This window comes from Mytilus californianus, unplaced genomic scaffold (genome assembly GCF_021869535.1).
Source record: "Mytilus californianus isolate M0D057914Y unplaced genomic scaffold, xbMytCali1.0.p SCAF_4, whole genome shotgun sequence".
Classification (NCBI taxonomy): Eukaryota; Metazoa; Mollusca; class Bivalvia; order Mytilida; family Mytilidae; genus Mytilus; species Mytilus californianus.
This window is the reverse complement of record NW_026262690.1, coordinates 78,979,898-78,993,924: the sequence shown is the minus strand read 5'-3', so window position 1 is coordinate 78,993,924 and position 14,027 is coordinate 78,979,898. Positions and strand designations below refer to the sequence as shown.

Below are 14,027 nucleotides of genomic sequence, written 5' to 3'. Positions count from 1 at the left end.
TTTTAAATAGTTTTATAATTTAAGTTACCATTTTCTTGAAGATTTTCGATCAAAATATTTAAAACTTCAAGGGGAGACAAGTACAATTAACAGCAAGATTTGTTCATTCAATGGGATATAACTGTTAAATTTGCACATCACTTTTGTGCAGTTAAATTCCAAACAAAAACTTTTGACTTGTTTTATTTTTATTATGTCAAGTTTTCTGTTTAGTCAGGTTAATAGTTACTCCTTGCTATAGATCAATGACATTTTGTTTTTATTTGCATTACTAACAAATTATCGAATTATTTAGCAATGTTGCTAATCATCAGATGTTTTTCCATTTTCCGCTGCTAGGCGAGACATCTCTGTCAACAGTTTATCTTACAAACTTGTGTTGATACTATTGTGTACATTTTGTAAAAAATCAGAACATTATATAATGACTTTATATTTATAGAGAAATGGACTTGTAAAATATATAATGTGTCTTTTTTAATTCTTTTTAGGTTCTTCTGTGATATGTTTTCATGGTGTGGGAATAAGACTTTGTGGTCTAATACAGCTAATACGAAGGTATGTACCAGTATGTTAGTCCTGTTTTGAAAAAAGAAAAAGTAATATTATAAAATGTATTTGGAAATAGCATGTGCTCTAAGCATGAAGGTTTGTAGGAGTTTGGTAAGAAGTCTTTGCTTTCTTTAATTGCCTTTAAAGGAGTAAATTTAATTATCTGATTTGACTATGTAAAACTTTGTTGGGATGCTGGTTTGCTTTTCTCAACTTCTATTACATATTTATAGACTTTTATTTAATTTGCCACTAGACATTTAGCAACCAACAATCAAATGAATCAATCATTCAAAATATGGAATATACATACAGTATATCAAAAATGATCCTTTTAAACAATTTTGAATGACTAATCATTTTATTTTTCAGGTTAGCATCACAGCTTGTCTGTAAAGATTGAAGCTGGGAGTGGGCATTGGAGCTGACTTTTATGGTAAGAACCAATACAAAAAAAAACATGTAAAAAAAGAAATATGTTAGACATCTACCATTGACTTGTTTTTCATCCTTTTCTGCTAATAAAGACTGGTTGTTCAAAAAATATATCAGCAAATCACTTTTAAACAAAGTAAGAGAAAGGTTTTATGAATCATGATTATCATGACCAGTTATTTATTATTTTGCATTTGATATTGTTTCAATTTTCAGATTTTGACAATTACGTTTAATTCTGTATATTTCTTTTTCAGGTAACTGTGGCTGCATAAAAGGGCTATGTGATTTTACTGTAACAGTAAAGAATGTAATTCAGACTATTTTTGTGTATGTTTGAGAAAATGTTTATAATTTTTACAAAAAGAAAAAAAAATTATGTACAGGTTCTCCATTTTCAACAAGATTGGAAGTTGTAGGTTAATAGGTCTTTGAAATTTCAAAAATTACTTTCTTTTTTCTGTTCATACTCATGTCTAGGCAAAACACTTCCAGTAGTTTAAGAATGGAGAATCTAAAAAAAAAAAAAAGAAAAGAAAAGAAAAAAAGAAAAAGAAAAAAATGTTCAATTATTGAAATGTTTTTTATTTTTGCAAATTGTAATATATTTTTTCACCTTTGTGTCATTTTTAGCTGAGTTTATAACAAAGGGTATATTATTTTAAGAATATTTTACAAGAAGCATAGTTGGGTAATATCTTGATGAAAGTAGATTGATTGATTTTTGGTATTTAACACCACTTTCAGCATGATTTGCTATATCTTGGCTGCCAGTTTATATTTGTGGAGACAGCCTGGTGAAAACATCCCCTTCAACAGAGAAACTGGCAACTCTAGTCAATTAAGATTGACTTAAACACACCTACCATGTGAGGGTTCAGAGTGTTGACAGGCTAATGATACAGTAGTTTTTGACCATTCAGCAATCCGCACTAAATATGTTATTGAAATGTGTTGAATTTTTGTAATTTAATTATTTTTTTATTTTGATTACCGGTATACTATTTATGTTTTTTTGTGATATATAACAAAGATGTGGATTTCTAACAGGGTGAAATTTAGGTCAAAGGGAGGTAATTTATTATACTGTGTTTAACTTCAAATACTTGAAATTCCCTCAATGTTAGATTTTTATTTACTTGGATACTCACATTTATGCACTTTTTGTCGAGCCTGCGACTTTTGTCGCAGAAAGCTCGACATAGGGATAGCGATCCGGCGGCGGCGGCTACGGCGGCGGCGGCGGCGGCGGCGTTAGCTAACTTCTTAAAAGCTTTATATTTTAGAAGATGGAAGACCTGGATGCTTCATACTTTGTATATGGATGCCTCATGTTACGAAGTTTCCGTCAGTCACATGTCCAATGTCCTTGACCTCATTTTCATGGTTCAGTGACTACTTGAAAAAAAAGTTCAGATTTTTTGTAATGTTAAATTCTCTCTTATTATAAGTAATAGGATAACTATATTTGGTATGTGCGTACCTTGCAAGGTCCTCATGCCCGTCAGACAGTTTTCACTTGACCTCGACCTCATTTCATGGATCAGTGAACAAGGTTAAGTTTTCGTGGTCAAGTCCATATCTCAGATACTATAAGCAATAGGTCTAGTATATTCGGTGTATGGAAGGACTGTAAGGTGTACATGTCCAACTGGCAGGTGTCATCTGACCTTGACCTCATTTTCATGGTTCAGTGGTTAAAGTTAAGTTTTTGTGTTTTGGTCTGTTTTTCTTATACTGTATGCAATAGGTCTACTATATTTGGTGTATGGAATGATTGTAAGGTGTACATGTCTAGCTGGCAGGTGTCATCTGACCTTGACCTCATTTTCATGGTTCAGTGGTCAAAGTTAAGTTTTTGGGTTTTGGTCTTTTTTTCTAATACTGCATGCAATAGGTCAGCTATATTTGGTGTATGGAATGATTGTAAGGTGTACATGTCTAGCTGGCAGGTGTCATCTTACCTTGACCTCATTTTCATGGTTCAGTGGTCAAAGTTAAGTTTTTGAGTTTTGGTCTTTTTTTCTAATACTATATGCAATAGTTCAACTATATTTGGTGTATGGAAATATTTTATGATCTATATGTCAGTCACGCAGGTTTTATTTGACCTTGACCTCATTTTCAAGGTTCATTGCTCAGTGTTAAGTTTTTGTGTTTTCGTCTGTTTTTCTTAAACTATAAGCAATAGGTCAACTATATTTGTTGTATGGAAGAATTGTTAGCTGTACATGCCTGCCTAGCATGGTTCATCTGACCTTGACCTCATTTCATGGTTCATTGGTCAATGTTTAGTTTACTTGGTTAATGTTAAGTTTATGTGACAGTTGTAATAAAGCTTTATATTTAGGACTATCAACATAATATCAATGATTAGTAAAGAAGGCGAGACATTTCAGCGTGTGCACTCTTGTTTACATATCAGATTTGTCTAGATAATAGAAATTTAGGGTGGGAAAAATTATGTGTCACTAAAATAATTATGTGAAATTTTTCAAAAAGTTTATTAATTGAAAGTGCATCTGATATTTTTTTATGTATGTTACTTTATTTTCTAAAAACAAATGGACACAACATAGATTGACAATAAGATATTGAGAAGAACCACCTTGTCAGCCAGGATAGCAGCTCTTAGGAAGATGGTTAATTAAATCTTCAACCAAGTCTGACTCTTTACCATGAAAATAGAAAAGGTAAGTTTATTTTAGCCAGATCTTTTAAGATAACAGACCCTTCTGAAATATTGCATTTAAAACAACACAACATTGATGAATTAATTTACTAGTTTAGTTTTTAAAGATACAAGATACATGAACAAGATTTTCTATTAAAATATCAATAGTAAATCCTAAAAATAGTCATTAAACTTCAAGAAAAGACCAGTACAATTTAAAACACGATTTTGCATTCAATGGGAGATAACTTTGTAAAATATTCAGATATTTTTTGTGCAGTTAAATTTAAATCTGACGTTTTTTTACTTTTCTATCTTTTATATTGATTTAAAAAAAAATGATTTTATACAATTGTCTACCTGCAATAAGAAAATATTTAGTAAATTTTAGGTTATCGGTAACACATAAATTGATTTACAAAATGTATAATGTGTTGATTATAATAATCAGGTTCTTTCTGAGACATGTTTTCATGGTGTGGGAATAAGACTTGGTGGTCTTATACAGCTAATACAAAGGTATGTACCAGTATGTTAGTCCTGTTTTGGAAAACTCAAATTTATTATAAATATTTTATGGAAAAACAAGATTTGAACGCTTAAAAGATTTTTTACAGGAATCTACTCTTATTATTATATCAGTAACCAAATAAGAGTAAAGTTTAGGATCTGAATTGTTTACATAAAAATGTGTTGGCTTGTTGAATTGCTGTCTCATCCATGTGTTCTTGACATATATAACACATTTTAAGACTATTTCTATTTAATGATTTGCCACTGGACCTTAAGCAACCAACAACCATTCATTCAATCTATTCAATATACAACAAAGAACCTTTTAAACAGTTTTTATACACCAGTTAAGGGATGTATTATGGTATACCGTTGTCTGTCCGTCGTCAACATGTCGGACATTAACTCAAAAACGCTTTAACCAATTTGCATAAAACTTTGGTGAATTGTTTATATCTATTGACGTGAGCTCTCTCTGTTTTTTATAAATTTTAGATTTTATGTTTCCGAGTTATGGGGTTTTATTCATTAAAAAAAGGGGGATTTTCCAGTTTTCGGACAATAACTCAATAATGCTTTCACCAACTTCCAAGAAAATGTGGTGAATTGTTTATATCTATTGACATGAGCTCCCTTTCGATTTTTATAAATTTTAGATTTTACGTTTCCGAATTACAGGGTTTTATTAATGAATTATCATTTTATATTTCAGGTTAGCATCACAGCTTGTCTGTAAGGATTGAAGCTGGGAGTGGGCATTGGAGCTGACTTTTATGGTAAGAATCAATACATATATTTATGAACTTTTCATCCAAGAGCATTTTAAAGCCCAAGATTTTTGTTAGGCACAGATGTAAATCTTACATATTAATGTCTTCTTTACTTATAGTTGAATAAACAATTTAGTAGGAGATATAAAGATATATAAGGGAAGTCAAAAAGTATAATGTATAATGCGAAATCTTGGGATTTCAGTTTTTTGTTATCTATAGTTGTCCCCATATATGAAAATATGTAAGTTCGTTATGTATGCCAATGAGACAGCTATCAACCAGAGACCAAATGATGTGGATGCAACTAAATGTCACCCTATGCCTTCATCAATGAGCAAAACCTATATTGTATAGTTAGCTATAAAGGTTCAACATGACTAAATGTTAAAAAATTCAATCAAGTATGTTAATAGCCTGATGTACAGTACTATATATAGCTATAAAACAATGTTAAAAAGATATTTGTCAAGACATCAGCCAATGACTTGTTTTTCATCCTTGTATTGCTAAGAAATACTGGTACTTTAAAATTTATGTCAACAAATCACATTATAACAAAGAAAAAGAAATGTTCTATACATTATAATTGTAATGCTCAGTTAATTAGGTCTTTCCACTTTTCTGTGGAAAGACCTATTGTATTTGTTCTGATTATTATTATTTTCTTCCGCCAAACTTTGTTCTCGCGTAACATTTTTGTTTCGCAATATGTCGCTAAGATATTTCTTATATAGTATCATACAGTTTATGCGCTTTTTTATTTTCACCTGTTCTAAGCCGAACAATTTTCTTTGTAAGAGTTATCTCCCCGAACACTGTTTTCCTTGTGACCACATCTACTCCGTAACCGCATAAGAAAGCGACAAATTTATTTTACCAAATTGCTCGTTATATCCTACGCATGATTTGTCCTATTTTAAACGAATCGATATGATCACTCCATATGAGAGTTATTTCCACATATGCATTTGATATAAGTGATATGCATTTCTATCTTGTAAACCATACGTGATATAGACCTAGGGTCTTTTGATTTAAAGTCCTTGGTAAAAAAAAAATAAAATTAGGTCAAGGTCAAAGGTCAAGGTCATATTCTAAATTTTGATTTTGACTTATTTTCACTATTTTCGAAAACCTTATAAGATATCGACAAATGATTTTTACTAAATTGTTAGTTGCGACATGTCGTAACATGTTAATTTTGGTTGAGAGGGTGCGTAAACAATAAATGGGAGTTTTGGCCCATCTTATATCTAGAATTATGCGTAAAGTGATATAACTCATTAACCATACATATTAAAGACCAATGGTCTTTTGATTTGAGGTCCTTGGTTTATGACCTTGAAATTGAGGTCAAGATCATTGATTGATTGGACGTTCTAGATTTTGACCTTTGCAATAAATTCATATTTATACATCATAAATCAATAGGAACTGACATTTTAAACTGAAATTTGATGTTTTCCTATCAAAATATATTGTTATTGGTGGAAAGACCTTCAATTGTTCTCTGAACAATTGGTTTTTAATTATAATTGTTTTGCATTAAATATTATTTCAATGTTCATGAGTAATGTATATTTCTTTTTCAGATAACTGTGGCTGCATAAAATGGTTGTGTGATATAACTGCAACAGTAAAGAATGTAATTTAGACTATTTTTGTGTATGCTTGAGAAAATGTTTATAATTTTTTTACAAAAAAAAAAAAAAAAATATGTAAAGATTCTCCATTTTCAACAAGATTGGAAGTTGTAGGTGAACTTGTATTTGACATTACAAAAATTCTTTCTATTTTCCGTTTATACTCATGTCTAGTCAAAACACTTCCAGCAGTTTAAGAATGGATAATCTAAAAGAAAAAGAAAGAAAAAAGAAAAAAGAATGTTCAATTATTGAAATGTATTTTTTTTTTTTGCAAATTGTAATGTATATATTTTTGCCATCTTTTTGTTATTTAAGGATTTGAGAAACTTTCAAATTTTAAAAGTTACTTTATACATGTAGTTAATGCAATTAAATCTGCCGATGTGAATATTCCCACTAAATTTCTAAGCAAAAATTTTAATTATTTTTGTTTTTTTTAGCAACGTTTCAAAATACCTTACCATAGCAAATTAAATCTAGTGTAAACTAAAAAGATGAATAATGGTCTGCAGTAAATATATCCCCTTACAACCTTTTCTTTCATGTTAATTTTAATATCTTTAAGATATGTGACAAGGGTGCTCTAATGCAGAGGAATTTACGAAGTTAAGAAGTTAGAAATATATTTTTTTCACATTTTTGTCATTTTTAGCTGATTTTGGTTTGTAATTAAGGTGATATTTTTTAAAGAATAATTTTACAAAAGGTATAGTTGAAGAACATCTTGTTGAAATTGGATTGGTTGATTTTTGGTGTTAAACACCACTTTAACATGATTTACTATAATTTTGGCTGTAAATTTTTATTTGTGGAGACAGCCAGAGTGCCTGGTGAAAACATCACCTTCATCAGGGAAACGGGCAAACCTTAGTCAAATTAAGAATGAAGTTACACATTTCATGTGAGGGTTCTCAGTGTTGACAGGCTAGTGATACAGTAGTTGAACTACTTATAGGACCACTCTGCCACCATAAGTCGATCAGTACGAAATATTTTATTGAAATGTGTTAGATTTTTGTTATCAATCTATTTTCTAATTTTAATTGTACTATTTTATTTATTTTGTTTAATATAACAAGGATGTGGAGTCCGAACAGGGTGAAATTTGGGTCAAAGGGAGGCAATTTATTATACCCCTGTTTAACTCCACATACTTGAAATTCCCTCAATGTTAGGATTTTCATCTACTTGGATATTCATGTTTGTACATTTTTTTTTTAATATCAGATGTATACTAGCTAATATTGACTATTATTTAGAGCTTTGTAATAAAAAAAAATAAATGTAAGCAGAGCTCTAGATAATAAGTATGCAGGGTGGGAGAAATCTTGGGTCATTAACAATTGATTTGCTGAAATTTTCAAGAAAGGGGATTTATTGGAAATGCATCTGATATATTTAATGTATAAGACTATACTGTAGAAACATTAATTTTCGTGGGGTTAAAATTTCGTGGTTTTTTTCTCTATATAAAATTTCATGGGGATTTAATTTCGTGGTTTCCATTAAATGGAAGTGATATTATATGAAGGTTAAATTTTCGTGGGGGTTTTAATTTCGTGGATATATTCTTTCCACGAAATAAACGAAATTAAGTCCTCCACGAAAATTTCTGCTTTTACAGTATTTAAAAAAAAAAGATGTTAAGATGATGAGGAGAGCCACCTTGTCAGCCGGGAGAGCAGCTCTAAGGGAGATGGTCAATTTAATCTTCACCAAGTCTGAGGCTTTACCATGAAAAATATGTGGTAAGTTTATATATTCCACAAATTTTATGGTAATAATATATATATAGGCATTTAACATTATTTTTTAAGGGTTCTTTTCTATCAGTGTTTGATTTTTAGAGTATCTAGTCTTACATTTGTTTTCTGTCTGGTATCAAGTGAGCTGTGTTGGATAGAAACCAACTATATATATATATATATGCAAGTTATTATCAATGAATTTGTAAACTTATTTGGGTCGAACAAATTTTTATGCAAAGTCTGTAACTGTTTGAATATTGAATTGATATAGAATCATTTTCATAAAAGCGTGGACGAGACGCTTTCTTGGCGCTCTTATGTTATCTATTGACTGGGTCAGATAAGGTGAAGTTTGTCTGTAACGGCCACTTGTCACATTGAATGTGTTTATATAATAGATATTTAAACTGGGGTCGCCAAAGGTTCTAAATGCCTACATCAAATAGTAGGAATTACTAGCAGAGGACTAAACCTTGTGTGTTGATTTAAATGTTGAATAATTATTTTCTTTTCTTCTTTTCTTCTTCTCTTGTCCCTACATGTACTTTGCTCTTTTATTCTATTTAAATCCCTATTGGAAGGCCTCTGACAGACTGAGTGAGCGTAAAATCACTGTTATCGATAGCCAATGGCAAACAAGTTAAAAGTACTGTAAATTCAGAAATAATTGCGTGCAATTATTAATAAATAAATTTGGTGTATTTACTGTCTTCTGTACCATAAAATTAATTTTTGACTCTTCACATTTTACATAATACGCTTCTCGGATTCTTTAATGTGAAGAGTCAAAAATTAATTTTATGGTTCAATAAATTCAAAATAAATAATAACCATTCATTAATTGCGATTTTGTAATTTTAGACTAAAATGCGATTTTAATTTTTGCGATATTGAGAAAAATCCTGTTTAATTCATATAAAAAATTTCAAATGCTAGTTTAAATTATTGCCAATACAACCATGTTGCATTTTTCGCAATAATAAAAACATTGCAATAGTTTCTGAATTTGCAGTAATTGAGTTAGTATTATTACCAACATAAGTATTGGGGTTGTCTACGCTGTTATGAAAATGATTTTAAGAACCATCAAAAGAGAACAAAACCATCCGATTTTGTAATTGAATATTCCAAAATCATTGTCTTATACATATACGTGCACTTGCACAAGGTCAATTTCTATCTCTAGCAGTTTAAAGTTTATATAGTGAAGATGATAATGTATAACAGGTTTTAATAAATGAAACATAGCATTATTTTGTTAGTCTTCTTGATTGATCTGTAAAACAAGTAATTATTTTTTTATTTTTTTTATTTTTAGGTTGTTATAATGATGATGTTTTCATGGTGTTGGGAGTAAGACTTGGATGTCTGATATTGTTAACATGTTGGTAGGTTATCAAGCATCTTTTTAGTAAAATAATATTTGAAATCAATTTCATAAGGTTCTTTAGTACCAAAAATATAATTTTACACTGAGGAGATACCAGTTGAATTTTTTTGGTAAATATAAAACGAGTTTATAATTCAGAATACCAAATATTTTTTCCATGATTTTTTGTTATCCTAGTGCAATTTTAAATTTAGTACATGTGTAATAATTTATTTTAGGAAAGTTTAGTATAACTGACTACTTTTATATCCCAGGTTAGCATCAGGTTTCCATTAGGTTACTTGCTGGGATAAAGCTGTTATAAGGCGAGAACTTATTCATCAACATACAACTTTAATGTGTTTATGTTATAGTGTGATGAATGTCACTAAATAGATTTCAATATATATATTTTTTTTTTAATTTACAATTAAAAAAAATCAGTATTCAATCTTTTCATTTTAAAATAATGTACTCTCTAAAGCAGATACTAGATCTGAAGAAGATATATGAAGGGGAGATAACAATAAAATCGGATATTTTTGATACTATATATTTTTGAGTAATCAATATAAGTAATAAACAAATTGTTTAACATACACTGATGTCTGTTTCTTTATTCCCGTTAGATTATTTTAAAATTAAGAATCAACAATTGAAATTTAACTTTGTTTCTTTTTCAGTCGAAAGAGTTGCTGTTGCTGCCTTCCTTGTATGGTAAAATCCTCAGACTACAATCCTGCAAACCAATGGATGAACTGTTGCTATCTTTTGTAAAAAATCAGCAGATATTTGTCTTATAAGCAGAATGAATTATAAATGCAATTAATTTTTAATGCTTTATTAATCAAATTATGGATATTTATTTCATTATTTTTTCTTGCATTCAATTATTGTTTTGTGATTGAAGAAATATAAAAAAAAACTGTGAAATTATTGTTATTTGAGAGGTCCCAAAGGTATGATGTATGGTTTCACCAGATACCCATAAGACTTGCTTCAGTTTACATATATTTTAAGTTATGAACACTGGTTAAGAATTATAAGTCCTTTGTGAAATGATTTTTTCTGGTTAGAAACCTATTAAGTAGGACTTTGATGGCCAAACACTAAAAGGGAATAAAACAAATCCCCTATTAAACAATTTAAGTACTGAATTTTTGGTGCAATATGAACTAGAAATAAAAATGTTTAGTTAGATGGATTGTTTTGACTCTGCATTCTTTATACATTCATACAAATTATTGGCTGTCAGTTTTATTTATTGGTTTTGTTTATATATTATAAATGCATTATTCAGCATCTGAGACCACTCAAGTGAAAATAATTACATAGTTTTTGCAGTTTGTCATATTTTCTCATTTTTGTGTGATTGATTTCTATATTTTTTCTCATTTATGATTATTTATATTTTAATGTTCGATTTTTGAGGCTTGTACTCAGCTTCTAAACAATTACCTCCCCCCTCCACATGTATAACCAGGATCCTGTAAAAGAAGTTTTGATTTTGAAGGATGGATGGATAATTAAAAATGCAAGATTTTTTTAATGTGCTAGTTCATAATGTAAAAGTCTGCACAAGACATCTAACCCTACCTGAACACATTATTCTGACTTCCAGCTGACCAGTCTTAATGCTCCTACTCCTAATTGCTGAATGCTTAGCAGGGGAGCATCAAATACCAATTTTCAATTCTTTGATATGACCCAGGGCAGGACCAAATCCCATACCCATCTGCACTCATGTTGAGCATAAAAAGGTTATGTTGTCTGCTCTTTGGTCGGGTTGTTGTCTCTTTGACATATTTCCCATTTCCATTCTCAATTTTATTAAAGAAGATTTGTCTGTCTGTTTGTCCATCATCATCTCTCATCCACAGCTTATAAACTATTGGAAGGTTTTCATTTAAACTTTCAGATTATCTTCTGTATCTAATGGCTGTGTGTATTTTATTTTATTATAATGAAATTTTGGGGTTCTCAATTGTAATGAATGGACCTCCTAAGTATTTGAAAAAAAAAGGGAAAAAAGCTTCTCATACCACCATTTTATCATGTGAAGGATAGGTTGGTTCAAATATATTTGTTTTTAATCATGTTTTTAGTAGTTGGATCTCATTATGACAAAATTTTAATGACTTAAATTCAAAATAAATTTGGGGTTCACACTGATATATTTTACCACTGTAGCTTTAATGTAAATTTTATAAGGCTTTGCTATAACAAGATTTGTGTTTTATCTTGTTTTATTTGATTTTAGTGGTTTTTATGTGATTTTATTTGTTTTTACTGTCAAATCTTGTTATACCAAGCCTTAGTATGATTGAGTTTATATATTTTGATTATACATGCAATTCAAAATATAAATTTACATAATGAGATCAGACATTTATTATGCTTTTAACTCTAGTGGATAAAATTGAAAAATGAATGAACATAAATATTGAAGTGGTCGTTGAAGATTGACCAAATTACAAGATTTATAAAGGCAGAATCTTGCTCTTAACTAAATCTATGTTCAACCTATCCTTTAATATGAGTAATAAAATTTTATAGATGGAAAAGTCCATTCTTCGATTGGGGAACCTTTGGATGTGAAAAAAATATACACAATGCCAACAGATACTGAAGATTATTTGAAAGTTTAGGCAAAAACAATTCAATCCTTTAATTGTGATTGGAAGTTGTAGACAGATGAGCAAACTGATGATATACTTGCTTACTATGGCACATTTCCTAAAGGATATGGACTATGGGTATGGGTTTTGCTCATGGTTGAAGGCTGTAGGTGACTGATAGTTGTTAAATTCTATGTCATTTGGTCTCTGGTGGAGAGTTGTCTTGTTGGCAATCATATCTCCTCTTTTTATTTTATATGAAATAATTACTTATTACTTCCTGGGCAAAAAGTTCTGGTTCCAAGAAAATAATAATAAAAAATACTTATATCATACATGTATTGTTAAATAACTATCCTACTTTGATATAAAGAATTGACTTTGGTTAGAAATTGGGAGGAATTATAAAGAAACTTTATATACAATATAAGAGCTTGGGGTTACAAATGTTTAATGAAATGCAGTTAACTATTTCCTTGGTTATCTAATAATTTTTGCACAGATTACGATATTAGTTTATTTAAATAACCCAGTAAATAAATTGAGTACACCTCATAAATGAATTTGATTCATGTATTTTTATGCATTTTTTATCTTAGTATTTACCATTGTATTCCTTGTTATATTTGTAAATGCCTCTTCGTATGTGACAAACTGAGGATTCATATATTTTATGGAATTATATAAATTTATTTTAAGTTTAAAAAATATTCCTTTAAGACCTAAGGATATGAAAATTTAAGACATGTATCTCAGAACAGAATTGATTTTCTAAATTCTATTTAAACAGCTAGTCTGGGAATTGGTATCAAGAAACTAAAAAGAATCCTCAGCGCTGTCAGTTATTTTGTATAATTGTAATATTTAACCAATGATACCTTACCCATGATGCAGATCCTTTTCCTCCTTTTTACTTATAAAGGGACTAAAAACTTATTATTATTACAATTTCTATGGTATTTGTACACACTTGATGGAGCAGAATAGGTCTGGTTTCATTTGGGTATTTTATGTTATGATGCATGATAATGATATAATTAAATAGGTAAATAAAAATTTAATTGAGAAAACCTATCTTATATTTTATTTGAGTCTGAATGACAAATAAAGGGGGAAGAGGTTTCTGTGGTCAAGGGTAACACACAGCGGATTTATTGTATGGTATGGACGAAGTTGAAAAAGCGAGACTTGGGCATGCTTTTTCCATAAGCAGCAGCTTCAACAATGTATTTGATTGTGTGATAAGTTCAAGTTAAAGAAAACAACTAGTGGTAGGTCAATGATATTTGGTATGCAGTTATATAAGCATTGAAATCTTATTTCTAAGGAGATTATTTTGCTTCTCTCCCTCAGTCATAGTCGACTTAAAACTTTTAATTAGTTTACATGTATAAGTTTGTGATTAGGTCAATTGAAAGGGAACTATAAGTGGTATGTCAATGATATTTGGTAGACAGATGCATTGACAAATCTCGGTTCCATAGAGATTGTTCAGCTCCAGCCTCAGTCATGGTTTATTGACTGAATGTTTTGCATTATTTACATGCGATTTGTGATTAGATCAGTTTAAGATGAGTGACTAATATCTGATATTTGGTATGCAGTTGTATTGGCATTTGCAAGTCTCATTTTCATAGAGATTATTTGGTCCCACTTCCTTATCATGGTTCATGGACTTTGAAACTTTCACAGTTTAACA

General features: G+C 29.8%; 3 long non-coding RNA genes across 3 annotated transcripts; all 3 read left to right on the top strand.

The window, feature by feature from the left end:
* The first annotated feature begins 489 nt into the window (after window positions 1-489).
* Window positions 490-1,838, top strand: LOC127738626 (uncharacterized). The gene is made up of 3 exons (XR_008000120.1): window positions 490-558; window positions 925-988; window positions 1,245-1,838. It is a non-coding gene; the product is annotated as an uncharacterized LOC127738626 (long non-coding RNA).
* A 1,628-nt stretch (window positions 1,839-3,466) lies between these two features.
* LOC127738625 (uncharacterized) lies at window positions 3,467-6,817 on the top strand. The gene is made up of 4 exons (XR_008000119.1): window positions 3,467-3,680; window positions 4,113-4,180; window positions 4,887-4,950; window positions 6,540-6,817. It is a non-coding gene; the product is annotated as an uncharacterized LOC127738625 (long non-coding RNA).
* A 257-nt stretch (window positions 6,818-7,074) lies between these two features.
* LOC127738630 (uncharacterized) lies at window positions 7,075-10,040 on the top strand. Its single transcript, XR_008000124.1, has 3 exons — window positions 7,075-8,341; window positions 9,660-9,729; window positions 9,986-10,040. It is a non-coding gene; the product is annotated as an uncharacterized LOC127738630 (long non-coding RNA).
* Window positions 10,041-14,027: the final 3,987 nt, after the last annotated feature.